Here is a 21,045-nt window from a genome sequence, read left to right on the forward strand (position 1 = left end):
GGCTGCTGAAGGATGGGTGCCGGACTAGGGTGCTCGTTCACCAGCCTCATCTCCGCCACCCCTAGGGTCAGGCCGGACACACGAATCTCCCCTCCATCACGATCACCACCTCCACCTCCACCTCCACCTCCACCACCACCACTACACCTCCACCACCACCACTACACCACCACCACCACCATACACACACACGCGCGCGCGCGCGCACGCACGCACACACACACACACACACACTCACACACTCACACACTCACACACACACACACACACATGCTGGAAGTTTTAAAAGATTTAAAAATAAATCCGCAGGCTGCAAGTATACGAGTCAGCCCCACTGAGTGCCACTGGGACACATCTAAAAAAAAAAACAAAGATGAGATGAGGTGGGGGGTTCCCCCTAGAGAGTCAGAATCCGGGTGTGTGTGTGGGGTGGGGGGGTGCTGGGTGCTGGGCTGCATTCAGGGAGCGCGCCGGCCCCGAACCCCTGCAGCTTCCTGCTGAGAGCGGGCTGCGAGGCCGCGGGCTCCGCGCCGGGAGGTCCTGGCTCCGGGCCCCCGGGAACCCGAGCATTGAGGATCTGGGGTTGCGGGAGGGAGGGAGAGGGTGGTGAGTAGCCCAGAGAGACTGACCGCGGCAGAGTTGGGAGGAAGAGAAGAGTGGTGGTGCCCCGACCTCCGCCTTCAGGGGCGGCAAAGGTCGGCAATCGCCGAGAAGTCCCCGAAGAACGGCCCCGCGCCCTACCTCGCGCCTCGGCTCCTCCTCTTTGTTCCCGGCCCCGCAGCTCTGGCAGCCGATGCAGATGTGGCCCCGCCGCTCCCACCGCGCGAGCCGCTCGCGGTGGCTCTGACGCGGCGGCCGCAGCACCCGGAGGCTCCTCTCTGCTGCCCCCCTCCCGCGCGCACACAAGCCGCCGCCGCCGCCGCCACCTCCCACTTTCCCAGCCAAGGAGGGCGGAGGAGAAGGAGGAGGAGGAGGAGGAGAAGGAGGAGGAGGAGGAGGCCGAGCCGCAGCCGGCGCCCGGGGCGCGAGGGGGCGGCCCGCACCACAGCGCCTCCCCCCGGAGCGCGCGCCGCGCCTCCCGGAGCCGCCCGGGCCGCTGCGCCTTCCCGCTGGCGCTCGGCTACCTGCGCCTCAGCTCGGGGGCGCGGCCGGGGAGGCGGCCCTAAGCAGCCACGGCTAGAACTGAGTAGCTGGGAAGCCGGGTTCCTCCCTACCCCGACACACACAGAGGGAGGAGGGAGGAGGAAGACCGGGGTGGGGGAGAGAGCCACCCCCTACTCCCGAGGGGAAAACACGCCTGGGGGGGCGGGGGGATGGAGCCACTGAAGGGTGAGAGCAAGAGCGCAGGGAGCTGCGGCTGGTGGAGGAGGAAGGCGCCACAGGGCGGGGGCCGCCGCACCCAGCAGCTGCCCCGCGGCCCCCAGCGGTGCGAGGCCTCGGACACCCCCCTCCCCACCCATCCAGGGGCCGGCCGCTGCACGGGGTGGGCTGGGTCCGCCAAAGGGATGTGAGCAGCCTGGCGGGAGCCGACCCCGCTGGGTTTTTCTCCTGTTTGCCCAGCCCTGGAGAGTAAGAACTAAATGTGGTTACCACCCTGTGGTCCAAGAAAGAAAGCGTTCAATCAGTGGAAACGCTCCAAGGATAGCTTTTTGCCCCCCGATTCCGGGTTCCGCTTATACATGCCCACCTTAGCTTCCACCAACCCCTACCTCCAGATATCTGCATCCAAACATTTATCCTGTCTCTCCTCTGCACCTCAAGACATAAACCCTACCTCTCTGAGAGAAGTGCTGAGCCAGAAACTCTAAACTGACAAAGCTAGGAAAACAGATTACATTCAAAAGCCAGCCTTGGGAGGCCCTGCTAGGCTTACCCTAAATGGGTGGGGGGACCGGGGGGGGGGGGGGGAGGGGGGATTCAAAGTCTGACCTGGGGTAAGCTGGCACCAGAAAGCTTGTTGAGAGGCGCCTCTTTTATCTGAGCCTGGGAGGCAGTCATAGCCATCACTGTAATCTTTGTTTTGGTTGCCCTAGGCACACACCTGTAAACTCTGAAATGTAGTTTTGAAAAGCATGTTGTCCACAGGTTTTGAGGTTTATTTTGCAGACCCAGTTCAGAGGAGAAAGAAGTTAAAAATGTGTCATTGATCTCCAAGTTGTCATTATTTTACCTGCATGTACCAGCAACTTGTAAAAAGTTATCCTAAATACTGTTCCTCGAAGGTGTGCAGAAACTAGGCAAAAATAAGGATTACAGATATTATGCAAGAAATGCCTGTTTCGCCATCAACATTAATATGTTTTAAAAGAGAGTCAGATTATAGCCAGGCCAGTCGAGACAGCTGAGAGTCACCCAAGTAAGAAAAAATTTTAACAACCAACAATTATTAATCATTCACTGTGTGTCAGTCATTGTTCTGAACATTTTACATATATTAATTCAGTTCTTACTGCAACCCTCAGCTTTGTTCTCAGTAGATTAATATGCTGAGAGTCATACTGTATAAATACCAGAAATATGTCCACTTCTCCCTCCACTAGAAGTGAGCAAATATACAAGCATTTGAGCTGAGGAGGCAAGAGAGGGAATGAACAGAATGGAGAAAATTTCTCAAGATCATTTTATTCGGGAAAATATGGTTTACAGGACAGTTGTAAACACATGAGTACTTTTTTATATGCCCTGTAATAGGATTCTGCACACCACTCCCACCACCAGCCCAAGTCCCTCTTCACCACTGTACTGGATACCCAACACCCTTCTCCCACCTACACCTCCCCCAAGTCCAGCGTCCTTTGCTTTGTCTCAATACACCCCACCTAGTCCAAGTTTCACTGTGTGTTGCCTTTTTCTTGCCTGACTTAATTAAGTACCACCTATAAGTGAGATCATCCATTATCCATACTTTCTCACTTATTTCACTTAGCATGATTTAGAATGGAGGAGTTTTACTCAAACACCTCACTCTGAAAGTGTTGACTTAGCCCATGTGCGACTTAGTTTATCTGGAACTATGTAGATGAGGGTGAGTTTGACTTGAAGTTAACAGTTAACAAACACATAAATATCATTTTATGACGTGGCAATTATTAAAACTAAAACTCATATGGTTCACGAAGTTCCCAAATCACATACTAACGTTGAGCCAAGACTCAACCTCAGGTATCTGGATTGATGTTCAGTGTAAAATCCGATATTCCTTTCACTGAAGGTGCTCAAATTACACCACTCCAAGAATTCCAGCACCACCATTCTCAAGATGCCCCTGTTTGGTATGCAGATTAGCTTGAGCTAGTGAGAAAACTGACCTAGGGGCTTCCAGACCTTTATCTCCCCTTTATTAAACTGAGCACCACTTTTTAGACATTTCTTTTTTGAGATCTAAAAGGAAGTTATTGTTATTTCTTAAATCCTTTCCTATCTGGCACCAGGAACACTCCCTTCCCTTCAGATTTCCTAAGGGCACAGTTTTGATTCTAAATTCCCTCACATATAGAGGGATTTACCTGTTTATTGTAATTCACCCATGCATGTTATTAAATAGAGTTTCCTTTTGCTGGCCAGTCCAATGTTACTTTTAATACTCACCCATTCTGGGGAGAGTGAGGACTTTATTTATTTATTTATTTATTTATAAAAGGAAACATTAACAAAACCATAGGACAAGAGGGGTACAACTCCACACAATTCCCACCACCAGATCTCCGTATTCCATTCCCTCCCCTGATGGCTTTCCTATTTTTTCCCTCTGCGAGTATGAACCCAAGGTCATTGTGGAATGCAGAAGGTGGAAAGTCTGGCTTCTGTAATTGCTTCCCCGCTGAACATGGGCGTTGACTGGTTGATCCATACTCCCAGGCTGGAGTGAGGACTTTCTACTGTGCTCTGATACCACCATTCTAAGGACTTCTTTCTTGCATATCACCAACTACACTATGCCTCCTCTTAAGGGAAATAGAGTTTAATCATGCCGTTTCTTTGAAAATCAATGGATAATTTGTGTTTTCCTTTTTTTTTTTCTTTGTTTTTAAGATTTATTGGTTTGTTTACTTCATGAGTGAGAGAGAACCAGAGTACCACTCTGGCACAGGTAATGCAAGGGATGGAAACTGAAGTTTCACACAAGCAGTGTCCAGCACTCTACCAACTGAGAGACCTCTCTGGCACTGGAATGAATTGATGTTGTTTTTGTTTTTGTTGAGAGAACAGGTGATGAGTAGAATAGAAAGACTTTTGAGACTCTAGGCAATAAAACCAGTAGTGACAAGTGACACTCATTATCAAAAAGCTGAAGGCAATGTACCCAAGACTACAGTGACCAAATTAGCCCTCATCTATATCCCATATTATTAACTGCGAGATGATAGTAGTTCTTTGAATGTCCGTGGTACTAATCGACTATAATTTTTAGGGCACAATTGTTATCCACCTTACTTTCTCTATGTGTAAGATGAAATATTAAGCAAATACTTCAACCTTTTAACCCTCCTGGTGTCATGATAAATAATAATATCATTCTTCAGCCCAGGTGGTTGCAAGTGGTTCGGGCATTGGACTTAAAAATATGAGAGCCTGATTTCCAGCTCTGATATCGCATATACTAGATTGATGCTCTGGTGCACTCTCTTGTTCCCTCGCTCTCTCTCTTTCTCTTCCTATTAAATAATAATACTGCTCTTAGACAGTGCTGGTAGGATTTAATGTAACGATGTGCAAGTTCTTTGTAATCACTATATCTCTACTAAAGTAAAATATCATCATTACCTGCCTCTAATAAAGATTATCAAAGTTATACTGGACAAAATCCCTTATTCCTAAAGCCTTTAAAAGTCTGAGATAGCAGGAGCCAGGTGGCGGTGCACCTTGCTGAACATACACCTTACAATGCACAAGGGATCAGGTTCAAGCCCCTAGTTTATGCCTGCAGAGGGGAAGCTTCATAAGTGGTGAAGCCGCACTACAGGCTCTCTATATATGTATATATCAATGTATATAATATGTATTACATAATATATATTATGTGTGATATATATTACATATATATGTATATTCTCTGTCCTATCTAACAATAACAAAAAGAAAGAAAAGAGAAATCTGAGACAACACTAGTATATGCACAATTCTGTCAAGAGACTATTTTAAAGGAAGAGAAAGCAAAATGTGTTCATTTTACCATTTCTGTGAACTGAACATGAAGAAAAGAATGAATGCATTATATACATATGGCTCCTGTCACTTTGAATAGATACAAAAAAATAAACACACCCTGCATGTAATAAAATCGATAGCTTCGATTTATACAGTTATTAGCCTCCCAAAACATCAAAGTACTTTCATATATGTTATCTCATTTATCTTCTGAGCATCCCTCTGAAGCGATAAAGACAGACATAATCATCCCCATGTTGCAGATTATAAAAATGAGGTGTATAAAGCTTATTACTTTTAGTGGTGATGTTATGATATAAATCAATCCTTAAAGTCTCAATCCAGAGCACACTTTGGTTAGTTTTGGCATCAAGTTTACACATGCATGCTCATACATGTGTTGGAGCATCCTTCAAAACTTAACCTGTCATCCAGTTGCTACAGTACTGGTCCATGGCAGCACTATTTACCTAGTTCTTTATTTTATTTTACTTATTTATTTATTGCCTCCAGAGTGATCACTGGGGCTTGGTGCAGGCACTATGATTCCACTGCTTCTAGCATCCATTTTTTTTTCCCCGATTTTATTGGATAGGACAGAAAGAAATTGAGAGGGGAGAGGGAAACAGAGAGAGAGAGAAAGAGAGATACCTGCAGACCTCCTTTGTGGCTTGGGAAGCATCTCCCTCTGCAGGTGAGGAAGCAGGGGCTCCAACTTGGATCCTTAAAATTAGTATTATGGGCAGTTGGTGTTATATGTGCTTACTCAGGTGCACCACTGCCCTGCTCCTCTTAACCCAGTTTGAGTTTTTTTTTAAGCTAGAAACCTAATATTATCTTTGATTCCTCCCTCTCCTTCTTTATTGCCCTTCATCAGCAAGCCCATCAGTTTTGTCTAGTATATTTCAATTTTTACCCACTCCCTTTTGCCTCAGCAGAACCTTTATTTAAACCACTACTACTCCTTGCCTCTGCCTCCACCCTCAAGCCCACCCCCAGGCAGCCTCCCTGTTTCCAAAATTCTCATCACAATTTTGTCCTGATTCCTGAATGTAACGTCATTCAAAGTGAACTACAAAAAAATACACAACAGATCATGTTACTTTCTTACTGAAAATTCATGGATTTTTTTTCTTATCACCCTTAAAATAAAAATCAAAGTCTTCCTGGGAGTCAGGCAGTAGCACAGCGGGTTAAACACAGGTGGCGCAAAGCACAAAGACCAGCGGAAGAATCCCTGTGCGGGTGCAGGCGCCCCACCTGCAAGGGGGTCGCTTCACAGGCGGTGAAGCAGGTCTGCAGGTGTTTTTCTCTCTTCCTCTCTGTCTTCCCTTCCTCTCTCCATTTCTCTCTGTCTTATCCAACAACAACAACAACATCAATAACAACAACAATAATAACTACAACAATAAAACAAGGGCAACAAAAGGGAATAAATAAATTTTTTTTAATTTTAAAAATCAAATGCTTCTTATATCTTTTTTTTTTCCTCCTCCAGGGTTATTGCTGGGCTCGGTGCCTGCACCATGAATCCACCGCTCCTGGAGGCCATTTTTTTCCCCCTTTTGTTGCCCTTGTTGTAGCTTCGTTGTGGTTATTATTATTGTTGACGCAATTCGTTGTTAGATAGGACAGAGAGAAATGGAGAGAGGAGGGGAAGACAGAGAAGGGGAGAGAAAGATAGACACCTGCAGACCTGCTTCACCGCCTGTGAAGCGACTCCCCTGCAGGTGGGGAGCTGGGGGCTCGAACCGGGATCCTTACGCCGGTCCCTGCGCTTTGCACCACGTGCGCTTAACCCACTGCGCCACCACCCGACCCCCTGCTTCTTATATCTTATGAGATCTATATTACCTGGATGCTGTGTCATAATGCATCTCGTTTCATCCATTGAAAATCTTATAATCTGGGAGTCGGGTGGTAGCACAGCGCATTGAGTGCAGGTGGCGTAAAGCACAAGGACCAGCATAAGGATCCCGGTTCCAGCCCCTGGCTCCCCACCTGCAGGGGAGTCACTTCACAGGCGGTGAAGTTCTGCAGGTGTCTATCTTTCTCTCCCCTCTCTGTCTTTCCCTCCTTTCTCCATTTCTCTCTGTCCTATCCAACGAAGACATCAATAACAATAATAACTACACAATAAAACAACAAGGACAACAAAAGAGAATAAATAAATAAGCATTAAAAAAAGAAAATCTTATAATCTACTAATGCATTTTTATTAGAGACACTTGAATCTTCCTCTTACACTTTAGTTAAGCTAGAAAAGCAGTTAATGGGAAATGATATGCATGTATAAATTATTGTATTTACTGTTAAATGTAAAAAATTAACTCCCCAATAAAGAAATTTTAAAAAAGGAAAGCAGTTAAATGTCATCTATGCAACACAACATAAATGTGATATCAGTTTATCTTTATTTGAGATCTAAGAGTGCCACCATCTACTTAATTCTCCCAAGCAATCAAGAAAATGCAGTCAACCAATATTTATACACCTTTCCCACATTTGGGAGCTACTCTCTACCCTCATTCAGTTTTCTGGTCTTTTTTTCAGCCATGACATCATCTCACCAGACAATAACTTGGATCCACCTGCATATCAGATGTCAGGTTCAGGGAAAAAAAAAAACAAAAACTAGTTTAGTCATGGACTCTTTGGACTCTAACTAAAATAGGACTACTAACTATTTACACAAAAGAGACCCTCAACTCTTCATATGAACTATTCCAGCCTTTAGGTTCATGGTTAGTCAACAATTTGTTTGGCTCTATATGTTAACTTTTTTTTTTTTAGCCACCAGGTTCGAGATGCTACCATGATGCCAAGTTGACTTCCCTGGGCAGACGACCCCACCAAGGTGTTCTAGAGCCCCGCTTCCCCAGAACCCCGCCACACTAGGGAAAGAGAGAGACAGGCTGGGAGTATGGATCGACCTGTGAACGCCCACGTTCAGCGAGGAAGCAATTACAGAAGCCAGACCTACCACCTTCTGCATCCCATAATGACCTTGGGTCCATACTTCCAGAGGGATAAAGAATAGAAAAGCTATCAGGGAAGGGGATTGGATACGAAGTTCTGGTGGTGGGAATTGTATGGAACTGTACCCCTCTTATCCTATGGTTTTTGTCAGTGTTTCCTTTTTATAAATAAAAATTAAAAAAAAAGAAAGAAAGAAAGAGAGAAAGAAACAAAATACAGTCAACCAGAACTCCTTCAGTTCCTTTCCCCACCTTCTGCTCAAACAATTAATGTAGATAGGTTGCTGTTTTTTTTTATTTTTTAACTTTCCTTCCTCCCAATCCTTTCCTGAAGTCTGTTTATATGCTATTTGTATAATAACTACTTTCTCCATTTTCTATCTCTCCAGAGAATTGATTCAGTTAAGGAGTCAAAAAATCCTCCACCTGCTAACTGGGTAGCCTTGGGTACATTTCTAATTGTCTGTACTTCAGTTTTTCCGTAAAATGACCACAGCACCACTTCTACATTAGGATTTTTTTTGTGGCAAATTTTTATATAATCTCATAAAACTGCAGTGCTTATAATTATAACATATATTAACTACTTCATAAGTGATATTTAGTATTACTTTGTTAGAGCCTAGATTCAGTCCACGATCCACAGTATCTGCTAACTAAAGGACTGCAAATTTCTTTAATTTTTCTAAGTTTCAACTTCTTTATCCATACAAATAATTACAGTTTTGTCCACTTTGAAAGTTAATTGTAAAATAATAATAATAGTCATAATAAATAACAATCTCACACAAAAAAATCCTCTACAGCATCTTTCTGGTCCATTGTAAGGACTCAATAATTGTGAGTGTTTCTTGCCTTTTCTTTATGTTCCTATCTCTCTCTCACCATGTATATATATATATCCATATTCATTTTGCTTCTGAGGTTTTACAACTACACAAATCCTCTGCTCCAAACTTTTTTTCCTTCTCCTCCTTTTTTTCTCCCCACCCCTCTTCCTCCTCTTTTTATTTATTCGTTTGTTTGTTTGTTTGTTTTTTAAGACACAGGGAAAGAAAGAGAAGGAGAGATATCATTCCACCACTCATAAAGCTTCACCTTAGCATGGTGCCCCAGTGTGGTGGTGGCTGTGGGCTTGAACACAGGTTCTCACACATAGTCAATTATGTGAGTGCTATCTGATAAGCTATCTCCCAGCCCCTCCTGCCTTCTTTCCATGTGTCTCTTTTTGTGTGTGTCTGCTTTCACAAAATTAGGAAGTGGATCAGATTATTTCTTTTTTTTTAATATTTATTTTATTTATTTATTCCCTTTTGTTGCCCTTGTTGTTTTATTGTTGTGGTTATTATTGTTGTTGTCGTTGTTGGATAGGACAGAGAGAAATGGAGAGAGGAGGGGAAGACAGAGAGGAGGAGAGAAAGCTAGACACCTGCAGACCTGCTTTACCGCCTGTGAAGCGACTCCCCTGCAGGTGGGGAGCCGGGGTTCGAACTGGGATCCTTATGCCAGTCCTTGTGCTTTGCGCCACCTGCGCTTAACCCACTGCGCTACAGCCCGACTCCCCAGATTATTTCTAAGGTTCTTCCCAGCATTATAATTTTTTGTTTAACCTACTTGCATAAAGGACAACTAGGGACAATGGAATCCCCTTGTGAAAAGTCAAGTGGCTTTGAGACACAGGCTGTCTGGAAATGTCATACTTAGCAGTTAGAAGCAGGCAAACTAGAAAAGCTATTTTGGTTTGCAAAAGTGGGAAGATGGTGTTAACTCCACTGTCTGGGAAAAAAAAAAATCTGAGCAGATGGAATATTTATAGTCACTCTCCAAAGATGCCAATTCAGTCAGAATGGATGGTAGAGAGAAAGACTGATGAGTGGGAGGTAAATTAACTGTATCTTCCTTTAGTTGTCTCAAAATGGGTCTGCATTTGAGATGTGTGACAGGGGAATACCTGGGGAAAGTTGGAATTCTCTAAACAGATGATAACTCTCACCCAACCTACGAGGAGTGATCCTTTGGGTTCAGTACAGTCAGAATCACCTGTAAAGCTTAACAACACAGATATCTTACTCCTGCAACCTCAAGATTCTGACCTGGAAGGTCTAGAATGGGTTCAAAAACAGTTAATTATGTAGATATAGATGATGCCGAAACTACAACTTAAGAAACTACACCCAGAATCACAATGAAAGAGATTTGTCGTAGATGCTGACCAGGGAAGCTAATCTAGAAAGGGCTCTTTAAGACTTTGGTTTTGTTGAGAATATTATGCGAATTTGGAAGCCATTTGTTAGTTTGTGGGGACAACAGGAATGTTACTGAGTGTTGCCACATCTATTCATTCATTTCATTCCATTCTATTCTACTCCCCTCTTGCCTGCCCACTCACCAAGCAGTGATCAGCTGCGCAATAATGCCAGACTGATGTTTTAAAACTTAAAGGAAATCAAAATATTAACCTGCCAAGAGAAACATGTATGATTGGTCCCAAGATACCCCAAGAACCAAGGTCACCCACATCAAGTCTTAGGAGGTCAGAGGTCCTGCTTATTACTGTTGAACTTCAATGAAAACATGCCTGGCAACTAAATGTCTCTGATATATTTCTGCCCCAGAAACAAAGAAAATTTAACCTATAATGGGAAAATATAATTATTTCTCCCTTTTAGTAAGAATATTTTCTTTTGCCTTCCACACTTAGTTTATTTTTAAAGTTGATAGGACAGAGAGAAATTGAAAAGGGAGGGGAGATTAGGGAAGAGAAAGTGATACTAGCAACACTGCTTCAATGCTGGTGAAGCTTCCCCTCTGCAGGTGGAAACTTGTGGGGCTTGAATCCTCGTTCTTGTGCTTAACTGAGTTAAGCTACCACCTGGTTCCCTAAGCATAGGGAAATTGGCAAATTCTATTATAATTTTAAAAGGGGGAGCAGGGGAGAGAGGTTGTTTGAGGGGCTATATTTATTTACTTATTTATTTTTGGCTTCCAAGCAAACTTCAGCTAACCCAAGCTATCAGAGAAAGTATAGATAAATATTCATCATTTTATCTAATCCTTTTAGGAAATGAAATTCCATAATCTCTTCTGATAACCACTCTTTACATATTAAAGGTCATTTATAAACTTTCAGACACCTTTTTTTCTTATCAGATTTAAAGAATGATGGGGTCAGATGGTAAAATATCCAATAGAACATGAATGACTATGTGTGAAGACCCAGGGCTCAAAATTGAGGGGGGAAGATTCACACACGGCAGAATGATACTACAAGTATCTCTCTGTCTCATTCTTTAGAAAAACAAAAAAGGAAAAAATGGTTACCAAATGCAGCGGAGACTTTGTACAGGCACTAAACCCCAGAGATAACCACAGTGGCAAAAAAAAAAAATTAAAATTAATTTAAAAAAGATTGATTTTTCTACTGTATTTAAATAAGTCAACTTACACACACACACACACACACACACACACACACACGATTCAAAAATTAATGGTTCTTCTTTCCAGCCAGTGCCAAGTGATGAGTATCTCTATGGACAACTGGCACAAGCATCCCAAGACCCGGGGCAAGAGGAAGCCCTACCACAAAAAGCTCAAGTATGAGTTGGGGTTCCTGGCTGCCAACATGAATACTGGCCCTCACTGGGGAGGCAACAAGAAGTACCAGGCCTTGAGGTTGGACGTGGGAAACTTCTACTAGGTCTCCAAGAGTTGCACACAAAAACAAGGATCACTGATGTTGTCTACAATACGTCCAACAATGAGCTGGCCAGAACCAAAACTCTGGTGAAGAATTGCATTGTGCTTATTGACAGCACAATACCATACTGGCCCTGGCCCCGCAAGAAGGGCACTAAATTGATTCCTGAGGAGGAAGAGATCCTAAACAAAAAGCAGTCAAAGAAAATTCAGAGAAAGCCTTTGACAAAATACAACATCCCTTTATGATCAAAACACTACAAAAAATGGGAATAGATGGAAAATTCTTGAAGATAGTAGAGTCTATATATAGCAAACCTATAGCCAACATCATACTCAATGGTGAAAAACTGGAAGCATTTCCCCTCAGATCAGGTACTAGACAGGGCTGCCCACTATCACCAGTACTATTCAACACAGTGTTGGAAGTTCTTGCCATAGCAATCAGGCAGGAGCAAGGAATTAAAGGGATACAGATTGGAAGAGAAGAAGTCAAACTCTCCTTATTTGCAGATGACATGATAGTATACATGGAAAAACCTAAGGAATCCAACAAGAAGCTTTTGGAAATCATCAGGCAATACAGTAAAGTGTCAAGCTATAAAATTAACATTCAAAAGTCAGTGGCATTCCTCTATGCAAACACTAAGTTAGAAGAAATTGAAATCCAGAAATCAGTTCCTTTTTCTATAGCAACAAAAACAATAAAATACCTAGGAGTAAACCTAACCAAAGAAGTGAAAGACTTGTATACTGAAAATTATGAGTCTCTACTCAAAGAAATTGAAAAAGACACAAAGAAGTGGAAAGATATTCCATGTTCATGGGTTGGAAGAATTAACATCATCAAAATGAATATATTACCCAGAGCCATCTACAAATTTAATGCTATCCCCATCAAGATCCCAAGAACATTTTTTAGGAGAATAGAAAAAATGTTACAAATGTTTATCTGGAACCAGAAAAGACCTAGAATTGCCAAAACAATCTTGAGAAAAAAGAACAGAACCGGAGGCATCACACTCCCAGATCTCAAACTGTATTATAGGGCAATTGTCATCAAAACTGCTTGGTACTGGAACATGAACAGACACACTGACCAGTGGAATAGAATTGAGAGCCCAGAAATGAGGCCCCACACATATGGACATCTAATCTTTGACAAAGGGGCCCAGACTATTCAATGGGGAAAGCAGAGTCTCTTCAACAAATGGTGTTGGAAACAATGGGTTGAAACATGCAGAAGAATGAAACTGAATCACTGTATTTCACCAAATACAAAAGTAAATTCCAAGTGGATCAAGGACTTGGATGTTAGACCAGAAACTATCAGATACTTAGAGGAAAATATTGGCAGAACTCTTTTCCGCATAAATTTTAAAGACATTTTCAATGAAACAAATCCAATTACAAGGAAGACTAAGGCAAGTATAAACCTGTGGGACTACATCAAATTAAAAATCTTCTTCACAGCAAAAGAAACCACTACCCAAACCAAGAGACCCCTCACAGAATGGGAGAAGATCTTTACATGCCATACATCAGATAAGAGTTTAATAACCAATATATATAAAGAGCTTGCCAAACTCAACAACAAGACAACAAATAACCCCATCCAAAAATGGGGGGAAGACTTGGACAGAATATTCACCACAGAAGAGATCCAAAAGGCCGAGAAACACATGAAAAAATGCTCCAAGTCTCTGATTGTCAGAGAAATGCAAATCAAGACAACAATGAGATATCACTTCACTCCTGTGAGAATGTCATACATCAGAAAAGGTAACAGCAGCAAATGCTGGAGAGGGTGTGGGGTCAAAGGAACCCTCCTATACTGCTGGTGGGAATGTAAATTGGTCCAACCTCTGTGGAGAACAGTCTGGAGAACTATCAGAAGGCTAGAAATGGACCTACCCTATGACCCTGCAATTCCCCTCCTGGGGATATATCCTAAGGAACCCAACACATCCATCCAAAAAGATCTGTGTACACATATGTTCTTGGCGGCACAATTTGTAATAGCCAAAACCTGGAAGCAACCCAGGTGTCCAACAACAGATGAGTGGCTGAGCAAGTTGTGGTCTATATACACAATGGAATACTACTCAGCTGTAAAAAATGGTGACTTCACTGTTTTCAGCTGATCTTGGGTGGACCTTGAAAAAATCATGTTGAGTGAAATAAGTCAGAAACAGAAGGATGAATATGGGATGATCTCACTCTCAGGCCGAAGTTGAAAAACAAGACCAGAAAAGAAAACACAAGTTGAACCTGAAATGGAATTGGAGTATTACACCAAAGTAAAAGACTCTGGGGTGGGTGGGTGGGTGGGTGGGGAGAATACAGGTCCATGAAAAATGATGAATGAAATAGTGGGGGTTGTATTGTTAAATGGGAATCTGGGGAGTGTTATGCATGTTCAAACTATTGTATTTACTGTTGAATGTAAAGCATTAATTCCCCAATAAAGAAATAAATTATTTAAAAAAATTCAGAATAAATATGATGAATGGAAAAAGAATGCCAAAATCAGTAGTCTTCTCGAAGAGCAGTTCCCTCAGGGAAAACTTTATGCTTACATCACTTCAACACCAGGTCATTGTGGCCAAGCAAATGGCTGTGTGCTAGAGGGCAAGGAGCTGGAGTTTTACCTGAGGAAAATCAAGGCTCAGAAAGCATGACAGCCAGACTACCCTGGACAGACAACCCCACCAATGTGTCCTGGAGCTCCGCTTTTCCAGAGCCCCGCCCTACTAGGGAAAGAGAGAAGCAGGCTAGGAATATGGATCTACCAGTCAACGCCCATGTTCAGCAGGGAAGGAATTACAGAAGCCAGACCTTCCACCTTCTGCATCCCACAATGACCTTGGGTCCATACTCCCAGAGGGTTAAAGACTAGGAAAACTATCAGGGGAGGGGATGGGATACAGAGATCTGGTGGTGGGAATTGTGTGAAGTTGTACCCCTCTTATCCTATGGTTTTGTCAGTTTCCTTTTTATAAATAAATAAAGAAAAAGAAGACAGGCAAATAAATCATCTTCTCTTGGCTCATATAATAAAGGTCTTCATTGTTCTTAAAAATAAAATAATAATAATAATAATGAGTCGGGCGGTAGGGCAGCGGGTTAAGCGCACTTGGCGCCAAGCTTAAGGAATGGCTTAAGGAGTCCCTGGCTCCCCACCTACAGGGGAGTCATTTCACAGGTGGTGAAGCAGGTCTGCTGGTGTCTATCTTCTTCTTCCCCTCTCTGTCTTTCCCTCCTCTCTCCATTTCTCTCTGTCCTATCTAACAATGACAACATCAATAACAACAACAATAAACTACAACAACAATAAAAAACAAGGGTAACAAAAGGGAAAACAAATAAATTCACTAGAATATTATCTTTTAAAAAATAATAATAATGACTGATTTATCTTTTCATTATATTTACTGAACAAAAGTTGTGGGCCTTTCTAATGATCCACCCTGTTTTGCATACTCAAATAAGACCTATGTCCTGTGTTTTCATGAGTAGAAATGATTCCTTAATAACATTTTCTTTTTTCTATAGCTGACTCTTCACCTTCTCTCTTGCTCCTAAACAAAATGTGTGTTCTCAAAATCATAATTATCATAGCAGGACTGATTATGCTACACTTTAAATAGGGTTTTTCTAAAAACTTGCCTAGATTTAATAATTGCTTTTCCACCTTTCATTGAATTGATTTCCTTACTCTTATTCCGCTCCTTGTCCCCTTCAATTCACACCAACCATTACACTGATTTGCAGGATTTCTGTCCCTGCAGTTTCTTGTGCTATTGTTGTCTGTCTTTGTTGTTAGAGCACCAATCACTCTGGTTTATAGTGGTGCCACAGATATAAAAGTCACTTGTTGGGGGGTCGGGCAGTAACACAGCGGGTTAAGCGCACTTGGCGCAAAGCGCAAGGACCAGCATAAAGGTTCCCTGTTGGAGCCCCCGGCTCCCCACCTACAGGGGAGGTACTTCACAGGTGGTGAAGCAGGTCTGCAGGTGTCTATCTTTCTCTCCCCCACTCTGCCTTCCCCTCCTCTCTCCATTTCTCTCTGTCCTATCCAACAACAACAACATCAACAACAACAATAATAATAACTACAACAACAAGGGCAACAAAAGGAAAAATAAATAATAAAATTTTTGTCTTTTTTTTTATTTAAGAAAGGATTAATTAACAAAACCATAGGGTAGGAGGGGTACAACTCCACACAATTCCCACCACCCAATCTCCATATCCCACCCCCTCCCCTGATAGCTTTCCCACTCTCTATCCCTCTGGGAGCATGGACCCAGGGTCATTGTGGGTTATAGAAGGTAGAAGGTCTGGCTTCTGTAATTGCTTCCCCGCTGAACATGGGCGTTGACTGGTCGGTCCATACTCCCAGTCTGCCTCTCTCTTTCCCTAGTAGGATGGGTCTCTGGGGAAGCAGAGCTCCAGGACACATTGGTGGGGTCTTCAATCCAGGGAAGCCTGGCCGGCATCCTAATGACATCTGGAACCTGGTGACTGAAAAGAGAGTTAACATACAAAGCCAAACAAATTGTTGAGCAATCATGGACCCAAAGGTTGGAATAGTGGAGAGGAAGTGTTAGGGGGATACTCACTGCAAACTCTAGTGTACTTCTGCTTTCAGGTATATATTTTGCAGTAGTTTACGGATACATGTGAACATATGCTCTCTCACACAGAAACTGGTGTATATCTAGGTTTGGGGACTTTGTTAGAAAGTGAACCACCTGAGATGGAATTAGAGTATACTATGAAAGGAAAGGTCTCACCCGAGTAATGAAGCTGAAGGGTTGTCATTCCACAAGTGAAGTCTCTGGACACAGTCTGAAGTGAAGCATGTTGAGGTGGCCATCGTGTTGGTTAGGTTGTGATTGGCAGATGCAATATTATTTGATATGGATTGGGAGAGGCATACGGGAAAGTGGGCCCTATCCAAGGGTTCCAGGACTGGGGAAAGTAGAGGCTCTATAGTGGAGATGTGAGGTTCCTGCTGTCTTAGGGTTCCAAAAGACAATCGATAGTTAATGTTATCATCACATTAATTGGTAATTGGGTTAACTTTGAAAAGTTCTTTTGTTAGGGTTTTCTGTACAGTACCCAGTATCTTGTATATAGCTGTGCTATTGGATGCTTCTGATCTACTTGATCTAGGCTTTTGAGAGAGTCTGCATATCAATTACACAGCCTATATATTGAAAAGATTCAGTTTGTGTTTTGAAAAACTTTGAGACATACAATTAATTTTCCCCCTCTCGTATTAATTAGTGATTTATATGACTACATTTTACTAGAATTGTACATAAACACCATTCCCACCACCAAAAGACTATGACCCATCCCTCCCACCCACTCCCACCCCCCGCTGTCCCAGGAAGCTGCATGTCTACCCCTCACCACAGGGTTTTTACTTTGGTGCCCTACTTAAAATTTTTTTTTTAATTTTTTATTTAAGAAAGGATTAATGAACAAAAACATAAGGTAGGAGGGGTACAACTCCACACAATTCCCACCACCCAATCTCCATAACCCACCCCCTCCCATGATAGCTTTCCCATTCTCTAGCCCTCTGGGAGCATGGACCCAGGGTCGTTGAGGGTTGCAGAAGGTAGAAGGTCTGGCTTCTGTAATTGCTTCCCCGCTGAACATGGGTGTTGACTGGTCGGTCCATACTCCCAGTCTGCCTCTATCTTTCCCTAGTAAGGTGTGTCTCTGGGGAAGCTGAGCTCCAGGACACATTGGTGGGTCACTTGCTTACACCACTGTGCTATTATTTCTTTGGCCCCTTTAATTACATTTACTGGTGATTTAATAGTGACTTACAGAATTATAAATTTTCAGGGGTATAGATTCAGATTTACATATGAGTGTATTTGAATCACTCTACCATCCACAAAGTTCTGTGTACCCTCGCCCTTTGGTGACCACCATAGTTCTCACAAAGACTGAGACAGTTCGGCTACTCTTTTGGCTTTGTTTTATTTATATACACCTCACATAATTTGCTTTAGTTATGTGCAACCCACATATATGAGAAATCATCCTGTTTTTCACCTCTTGTTTCGCTTAGCATAATTGCCTCCAGTTCCATTCATTGGGTCCTAAATGACATAATCTTATCTTTTTTTAATTATGGAGTAGTACTGCACAGAATATATATCCTTTAACTTCTTCATCCATTTATCTGTGGGTATTTAGAGTATTTCCATACTCTGGCTACTAGCACAATTATGAATATGGGTGAATAACTCCCTTTTAATCAGTTGTTGTAATATCCTCTGGATTTATGCCTAGGAGTATATTGCTGGATCATAAGATATTTCCATGTATATTTGTTTAAGGATCCTCCATACTGGTTTTCTGTAGGGATTGCAACGCTTGAAATTTCCAAACTGCAGTACCAGAGTTCCTTTGTCTCCATATCCTCACCATCACTTATTTCCTATTTTGTTGATGTAGACCATTCTCACAGCAGAAAGGATATTTTAAATTTACATTTCTGTGATGATAAATGATGCAGAGTACTTTTTGTTGTTGTTAAAGACATTTTTTTATTAATTACTGATAGTGTTTTACAAGACTGTAAGACTACAGTGTTTAGTTTCACACAGCACCCACCATCAAAGTTCTGTGTCCTCACCCTCCCAGCAATAACCACCGTAGTTCTCATAAAGTCCTAGAGACAATTTGCTTATTTCTGTTCATTTGTTTGTTTTTTGCAAATTCATTTATTACAGTTCTCTAGATTCCACATTTGGTAGTTGTCTTTCATCTTTTTACTTATTTCATTACACATAATCACCTCCAGTGCCTCCATTTTCTCCCTAAATAATATCATCTTATTTGACTATAAAGTAGTATCCTGTGGATACTACTACTTCCATTCTTTGGCTATTGTGAATAATGCAGCTTTGAATTCACAGGTGACTATATCCCCCTGAACTCGTGCCTGAGTGTCACTTGGACAAATATTTGGGTAGTATTGCTGAATCATTAAGTATTTTCATTTTTATTTGCTTAAGGTTCTCAATACAGTTTTCCAAAGGGGTTGTACAAGTTTTAATTCCTACGAACAGTGTAACAGTCTTTTTCTACTGTGAAGCATTTTTTCAGATGTCTATGGTCTTACCTTTTTTGAGATCTTTTAACCATTTTTTAATTGAGTTGCTTGCTGTTGTTGTTAAGCTGTATGATTTCTTTTTATCTCTCTCTATATATGTATTTTAATATCAAACACTTGTCAATGTATGATATGTGAATATTTTCTCCCACTTAGTATATTGTCTTTCATCTTCATGATGTTGCTTTTGATATATAGAGCTTTTTAATCTGATGTAGTCACATTTATTTATTCTCTCCCTAGTTTTCCTTGCCAATGGGTTTGAGTCTCCAAATATATCTTTCATAGTAAGGTTTTGAAGTATCTCACCAGTTTCTTCTATGGGCTTTCCAGTTTGAAGTCTAATATCCAAGATTTTAACCTATTTGAGGATTATTTTGGCGTATGGCATTAAGTGATGGTCTAATACATTTTTCTACATGGGGTCTAATATTCAGTTTTGCCAGCACCACTTGTTAAAGAGCTTTTCTTTTCCTCATTAATGGTTTTGACTACATTGTCAATTATTAGATGTCCATGTATGTGGATTTATTTCTACACTCTTTATTCTGTTCCACTGAACTGAGTACATTTCTGTTCTAATATTACACTGTTTTTTAACTGTTATTGCTTTATATTATAATTTGAAGTCAGCATTAGACCTCTATTTTCTTTATTTTCTTTCAGAATTTTGTTGTCTATTTGTGTGGTTTTTGTTGTTTTGTGGTGCCACATGAATTGTAGGATTGTTTGATTTCCTTAAAACATCCCATTGGGATTTTTATAGGCTCTGCATTGAATCTATAGATTGCTTAAGGTCAGATGATCATTTTGCTAATTTTTTTATGATCCAACAATATAGGATACCCCCTGTCTCTCTTTCTTTTAACAATATCACATAGTATACATTGCAAAAAATGCTAAAGATATATATATATATATACATTGGTTTTGTATCCTGCCATTATGCTGAATTTATTGATAGTTTCTAGTAGTTTTTTGGTGAAATTTCTTGTACATTTATAAAAAAAGATAGAGGGAATGGAGAAATAACTTACTGGTAGGATGTGTCCCCATGACAAACATATTACCCAGGATTGAAGTCCAGCACCACTGGGTAGGTACTATGGCACTAGAGATAGCTCTGTTGCCATGGTATTTCTCCCTGTCTCTGTCTCTCTTTCCCTACACCAGTCTTTCTCTGTTTTTCTATCATTTGGTTTGGCCCTGCCATGGCAACCAGAATCAATTAATTTATTTACTGACACTACAACTATTGTTGGTGCCCAGTACTGGCCCTGTTCCCAGTGACTACTTTTTCCTTTCTTTTTTCTTTCTATTTTATTTGATAGGACATAGAGAAGAGGAAGGGAGGAGATACAAAGGAAGAAGGAAAAACAGAAGTGTGAAGATCTGCTGTTTCACTGCTAATGAAGTGTCCCCCACCCTGTAGATGGGGAACAGGAGTTTGAACCAAGATCCTTGCACATGGTAATGTGTGTACTCAACCAAGTGCACCACTACTCCAGTTCCCTCTCTATCTGAATGGAAATTTTTTAGAAAAGCATCTCAGAGCATTGACATGGTATATTAGTGAGAACATAATTCTTCAAATATAAACAAATAATTTTATGTATGTGTGAAGCAGGTAATCATACAGTATTTAAAGGATCTAATTGTAAAGATGGTAAAGGAATAAACATACTATTAAAAATTAAATTTCGGGAGTTGGGCATAGCGCAGCAAGTTAAGGGCACGTGGCACAAGTGAAAGGACTGGCTGAAGGATCCTGGTTCCATCCCCCGGTTCCCCACCTGCAGGCAAGTCGTTTTACAGGTGGTGAAGCAGGTCTGCAGGTGTCTATCTTTCTCTCCGCCTCTCCATCTTCCCCTCCTCTCTCCATTTCTTTCTGTCCTATCCAACAACAATGACAGCAATAACAACAATGATAAACAACAAGGGCAACAAAGGGGAAAATAAATAAATAAATATTAAAATTTTTAATTACATTTCCATCATCTTATACCATATAAATTAATCTGAAGGACTACCTATTAAAAGCATAATAAAGTATTTTTCATGTAAATTACATAA

General features: G+C 41.6%; 1 protein-coding gene and 1 pseudogene across 5 annotated transcripts in view; one reads left to right on the top strand and one right to left on the bottom strand.

Moving 5' to 3' along the window:
• Positions 1-1,084, bottom strand: part of SH3RF1 (SH3 domain containing ring finger 1) — a 210,958-nt gene extending 209,874 nt beyond the window's left edge. For 2 of the 5 annotated variants that reach the window (XM_060184335.1, XM_060184313.1), the window contains exon 1: positions 742-1,082. The gene's annotated coding sequence lies outside the window, so the exon portion shown is untranslated. Of the gene's footprint in view, positions 1-629 lie in introns of all 5 variants that reach the window. The other 3 variants (XM_060184349.1, XM_060184343.1, XM_060184324.1) reach the window with 3 other exon arrangements.
• A 10,562-nt stretch (positions 1,085-11,646) lies between these two features.
• Positions 11,647-14,506, top strand: LOC103117220 (small ribosomal subunit protein eS8-like; annotated as a pseudogene).
• Positions 14,507-21,045: the final 6,539 nt, after the last annotated feature.

This window comes from Erinaceus europaeus, chromosome 2 (genome assembly GCF_950295315.1).
Source record: "Erinaceus europaeus chromosome 2, mEriEur2.1, whole genome shotgun sequence".
Lineage (NCBI taxonomy): Eukaryota > Metazoa > Chordata > Mammalia > Eulipotyphla > Erinaceidae > Erinaceus > Erinaceus europaeus.